This window comes from Lactuca sativa, chromosome 9 (genome assembly GCF_002870075.4).
Source record: "Lactuca sativa cultivar Salinas chromosome 9, Lsat_Salinas_v11, whole genome shotgun sequence".
Classification (NCBI taxonomy): domain Eukaryota; kingdom Viridiplantae; phylum Streptophyta; class Magnoliopsida; order Asterales; family Asteraceae; genus Lactuca; species Lactuca sativa.
The window spans coordinates 121,199,185-121,205,724 of NC_056631.2; positions in this window are offsets into that span (position 1 = coordinate 121,199,185).

Sequence of the window (6,540 nt, forward strand, 5' to 3'; positions counted from 1 at the left end):
CTGGGTTCCTAAATCTAAATAATTCCGCTCATCGTGCAGGGACAGTTGCGGAGGAATGTTGTCACACCCTGGTATGTCGACAGCGGCTGCTCCCGGCATATCACTGGAGATATCTCACAACAACGTGACATTCAGACATTTAATGGGGGATATGTCTCCTTCGCGGGCGGAGAAGGCAGAAAGATAACACAGAATGGAATGGTCTCCAACGGAGTGCTTAGTTTTGAGAATGTCAATTATGCTCCTGAGCTGAAGCACAGTCTTCTGAGTGTCTCTCAAATCTTTGACAAGGGTTACTCAACACACTTCACCGATAAAGAATGTCTAATCTTAAAGTCGGGCATTGTTATCCCGTAGGAGTGGATTCTCGTAAAATCAAAATGGGATGGGAATGTCTATATTATCGACATGAACAAAAATGTACCCGATGAAGTCACTTGTCTCTTTTCCAAAGTCTCAAAACAAAATGCAATGTTCTGGCATCGTTGACTTGGCCATGCAAATGCAAAGAATTTGAATCTTCTTGCTAAGAACGAAATGGTCCGCGATCTGCCTGTCAGAGATTTCATTACCTTTGAAAAATGTATTTCCTGTGCTCAAGGAAAACACCATCGGTAACCACATCTTCCAAAGCAGGTCAACTCCATCAATCAAGTGCTACAATTTTTGCATATGGACTTGTTTGGTCCGGTCAACGTCCTCAGCATCAATCGAAATTTGTATTGTCTCGTTGTGATTGACGATTTCTCTCGTTTCACATGGGTCTTCTTTCAGTCCAACAAAGTTGGGATCGTCGATCTTATCAAGAAGTTCATTGTGGTGATCGAGAACCAAACCAAAAACCAAGTGAAAGCGCTTCATACAAACAATGGAACAGAATTCAAGAACGCTGTTCTTGATCATTTTTGCGTTGAGAAAGGGATCGTGTGTCAATTTAGCTCTGTCCGGACGCCACAACAGAACGGTGTTGCTGAGCGGAGGAATCGGACATTACAAGACGCTGCAAGGACGATGCTTTGTGATTCTAAACTTCCAGTTTTCTTTTGGGTGGAGGCGATCAACACAGCTTGTTACGTTCAAAATCGTGTCCTGATCAACAAAGCCCAGATGAAAACACCGTATGAAATTCTCTATGGACGTAAGCCATCTGTCAGCCATTTCCTAGTATTTGGCTGCCCTTACACCCTTCTCCACTTGGAATCCAACCCAAAATTCAATGCCAAAGCTGATGATTGTTATTTTGTCGGTTACGCTGCTTGTACTGCTTACCGGGTATACAACAAGAAGACGAAGCAAATCGTGGAGTCTTTCGATGTTCGCTGGCTTGAAGAGAATGAGACAGACGCTAGGGCGGGTCCTGATTGGCTATTTGACTACACATCCCTATTCAAATACCTTAGTGTATCGTCTGATAACTAAGCTGGGTCTACCTCTGGCTTGAAGACTATCATTGAATATGAAGATAAAGAGGTTGTCTACTGACCACCATTGGTTTCTTCTGATCCTCTGGTGGTGTCTACTATTCCAATTGATTTTCATGAATCCTCAACACAATAATTTGTTCCAGATGCTGACGCTACTCCTCTAACTCCGGTTGAAAGATAGTTCATGAACCAAGGTGCTTCCGTTGTCACTCAAAATCTAATGGAACTTCTCTTTCCTGAACAGATCGCAGATGAGTTTATAGCAAATTCACCACTCGAAGCTGGTACATCTACCGTGGATTCTTCAGCACATGACGGAGCTATTAATATTCATAATCTTCCCATCTCATTCAATGACATTAGTCACTCAATCCCCTCCCGCATACGACGCGATCATTCGATTGAAAACATCATTGGCCAGCTGGGCGACGAAGTTCAAACGAGAAGTCAGAGTGGAGACGTCAACACATGTCTCTATTCTTGCTTCATTTCTCAAATAGAGCCCAAGAATGTCGATATGGCTTTGAATGAGCCCAGCCGGGTAGATGCCATGCATGACGATCTCAATCAATTCGAAAGGCTCGAGGTTCGGAAGTTGGTGAAGCTGCCTAAAGGCAAGAAATCTCTCGACACTAGAGGGGTGTTTCAGAACAAGTAAGCTGATTCGGGTGTCATTGTCCGTAATAAGGCGAGATTGGTGGTCTGTGGGTTCAGACAAATTGAGGGTCTTGATTATACAGAAGTCTATGCTCCGGTGGCGCGCTTGGAGGCTATTCATATCTTCCTCGCTTATGCTTCCTACATGAACTTCACCATATATCAAATGGACATCAAGACGGCTTTCCTGTACGGCAAGGTGAAGGAGGAGATTTATGTTGACCAACCTCCTGGGTTTGTTAACTCAAAACATCCTAACCATGTCTACAAGTTAGACAAGGCTTTGTATGGGCTGCATCAAGCTCCCAGAGCCTGGTATGCTACCCTCACACATCACTTGCTCGACCATGGCTATTCCCACAGCACTATCGATCAGAACCTATTCATCAAGCATGTCAGTGCAGACCAAATTCTTTTCCAAATATACGTGGATGATATCATTTTTGGTTCGACGAGTCCTCAGCTTTACAAGGAGTGCGAGGACGTCAAGAAAAAGCAGTTCGAGATGAGTTCATTGTGGGAAATGACCATGTTTTGGGGGGTTTAGGTCAAACAATGTTCAGCCGGAATCCTGAGTCATCAAGCCAAATATGTGGACAATAGGCTTGAGAAGTTCAGGTTCAGAGTCGCTAAACCTGCTTTGATGCCCATGGCGGAGAGACCACTGCTGTCTCCTGATCTTGAAGGTGAATCCGTAGATCAAACGTACTACAGATCGATGATTGGATCGCTGATGTATCTGACTGCAAGTCGCCCAGACATCATGCTTGCGGTCTGTCATTGTGCGCGCTACCAGGCTAATCCTAAACTGTCTCATCTGATTGCTGTTAAAAGAATTTTTTGGTGTCTCAAAGGCAGCCTAAAATTGGGTCTTTGGTATTCGAAAAATTTCGAATTTGATCTTTATGCTTTTTCAGACAGCAATTATGGTGGTTGCGAGCTTGATAGGAAATCGACTTCAGGCGGATGTCAATTTCTCGGAGATAGGCTGGTGTCTTGGCAATGCAAGAAGCAGCATATTGTCTCGACCTCAACAGCAGAAGCAGAATATGTAGCTGCGTCTGCCTGTTACTCTCAAGTCATATGGATCCAACATCAGCTTTTGGATTACGGTTTGAATTTTCAAGAAACCCCTATATTCTGTGATAATGAGGCTGCGATCTAAATTGCTAAAAATTCGGTCCAGCACTCAAAAACCAAGCACATTGACATCAAAGTTCATTTTATCAGAGATTGTTATGAGTGCTCACTCATTCGGCTAGAACAGGTTCACAGTGATAATATTGTGGCGGATCTGTTCACCAAGCCGTTTAACAAAGCTCGATTCGATGTGTTGGTAAAATTTTTGAAAATGATTCGCTTTGAGGATTAATTTTTGTTTAGTTTAGCTTAAATTTGCGCATTTTAATTTCATTCTCACCCATGCACAAATTTAGGGGGAGAAATTAGCAAAAACCAAACAAAAATTAGAAAATTAAAAATCCAAAAACAATAGAAAATCAGAAAATCCAAAAACAATAGAAAATCAGAAAATCCAAAAACATTAGAAAAACAAAAAAATCAAAAATATTTCTGAAAAGTGATGTGATGGGAAGTGATATCAACAAGTGATAACAGGCAATCTGAATCTGTGTAAGGTACCACAACCGAATTGTCTATGCTCTGTGTTCGATGCGCTGGTAGGCACGAAAAGTTTAATGGACTTGACTATGTGCAGATGAACTTAAGGAATCTAGAGACTTGATAAATCTTGACCTAGATAGTTCCGTTTAGCCTGACAATATGACGCTTGGGTAGGTTGAGCAGGGAGATATACATGTGAATCCACCGGTCACATTAAGAACTCGTATCTAGAACTGTGGTTTAACTTTTCCTCAATGTACGGATTATGTCCTTAATTTCGGTATTGATGGGGCGACTGGGGAATTCCGATAAAGTAGTTCTGTAGAAAATTATTTTCTTTCTTTCTTACTGTTAGTCATATGTTGCCTCCTCTGTGTGATTGAAAGATCCGACCTGGACTGCAATATATGCAACTCTGTCTCTCTGCATCTTCTATCTATGCTATTCTTTCTACATGTTAGCCATATGTTGTATCCTTTGCGTGATTCATAATCCGACCTGGTACACAGCATATGAAACCTTCTACTTCTTAATCCCTCTGAAATTCTAGTTAGTCATATGTTTCACCCTCTGCGTGATTGGAAGAGATCCGACATGGGTGTACAACATATGCATTCTAAATCTATCCTCTCTCCTAATAATTGTCTGCTCACCTAAAGTAAGGAGTATCTCAGAAGTCCTTAATTATTGGGGTATGTCAGGAAGCGGGAAACATGTTCTAGTACATCTTAAATTGAATAATTCTAGATTGTCTATAGATCTCGCTGCTCAATTTAGGTGGACAACAATACTCTTGGTCGTCGTCAGATAAATGGTCCTTAGGAATTTTTATCTAGTAACTTAGGATCAATCTGTCCTGTCACTAATAGCATTCCTAAAATTTGTCACAATTTTCCGTGCTTAAGTGGACCATAATACCGGAGATCGACCAGATCTATTCATGAAAGGAGAGGTACTGATAAATGGAATATGATTCTCTAACAACTTTGATATGTAGAGTCTAAAAGTTGTAAAAAGTCGAAGTGTTTGTTTTTTAGTTTCGCATGATTAGTTATTTTACTAAGTCTTCATTTTGTGCAAAGCGTATTGCTCTAGACTTGGTATATTTTTTGTACACTCAGGTTGCCTATAAATAGGGACTGAGGTTAGAAGTAGAAAGTGCTTTTTGAAAAAGTATTCATTCTGCTTAAACTTTGTAATCAGTTCTTCATCAATATAAGATCTGATTAATATTTACTCTCTGTGTTCATACTTTTCATTCATTCAATCATGATTGCTTTCTAAATCTCGATAACAATTCTCTTCAATTGGTATCAGAGCAGGATTCAAACTGCATTGATCTGATTTTTGTTTTAGAATCATTTGTTTTTTGAGTAGTAACTTTACTCACAATTTTCCGCACATTTTGGTTTTGAAAATCACTCTTGATCTTCAGATTTGAATTGATTCTGCTTTTGAATTGTTTAGTCGAGTGATCGATTAGCAATCTGTGATCATTTCATTTGATCAATTCTCAAATTCATCAAGTTTTTCAAGCTTTCTAAAATTCTCGTGTTCATTAATGGCAAACTTCAACATGAATACCATGACTTCTTTCTCTCACTTGCTTGGTTCTTCAACCAAAATTCCGATGTTAATCCCTGAATACTATGATCAGTGGGCTGATAGAATGGAGGATTACTTAAATGGAATAGATGAAGAACTTTGGAATTGTATCAATGGAACAGTTCAAGCTCCTGCAAATGTTCAAACAATTGGACAATCTGCTACAACAGCTGAAGTTGTTGAACAACAAAACCGCTTGAAGAAGAACAAAAAGAGATGCATGAGGGAACTAAGAGGTGCTTTGCCTCTTGTGGTTTACAATTACATTTGTAGTTGTAAAACAGCAAAGGAAATTTGGATCACTTTGAAAGAGAAGTATCAAGATAGCGAAAAGATGAAGATCAACTCTGTGAAGCAATGTCTTGTTGAACTTAAGGAATTCAGACAAAAGGATGATGAAACTCTTGAAAACTACTATGATCGTTTGAATGAGCTTGTTTATCGCTGCAATAGGTATGGAATCACAAGGTCTCTCATGGAATTCAATCTAACATTCATCATGGGCCTTCGCAAGGAACGGCGAAGTGTGAGTATGATGATAAAGAATCAACAAAGTTTTGATACAACCAGCTTGAATGATCTCTACAACCAGCTGAAAACACACGAAAGTGAAGTTTCAGAAATGTTTGAAGAATCAAAACAAAGTCTAGGAGGTCCTTTGTCTTTTGTTTCAAAGGTTTCATAGGTTAATACTAATGAAACAGATGGTTCAGACAATGAAGGCTTCTTAATGAACTCTAATGATGAAGCTGTTGCATTCTACTTAAACAACAGAGTTAAGAAATTTTTCAAAAAGCCTTTCAATCCAAAAGGAAAGTCAAATGATGCGAAGAGTGGTGTCGCAAAAGCTGAAGGTGAGGAGAAGAAGAAATTGTAAAAGATTGATGAAAAGCAAAAAGATGCGAAGGATGTGAAGAAGTTAAAATGTGATTCGGGAATTTATTGTCACTACTGCAATGGTGCAAATCACTTCGCAGCTGATTGCATGCTGAGAAAGAAAGAGGAGAAGAAGAGCATAATTAAAGATGAAGCCTACTATTCCGAAAAGCTCGAAGAAGTGCGTGCGAAGGCGAAAGGAATGTCATTAGTTGCAAAAGGAGAGTCTAATGAAGAAGAGAGTGGAACATATCAGATCTGGTCTTCAGGATTAGATGATGAAGAAATGAGGCATCCAACTCATGGTGCAATGTTCGTAAGCTTTGAAGAAAATTGCAAAGAGAATGTTGCAGGA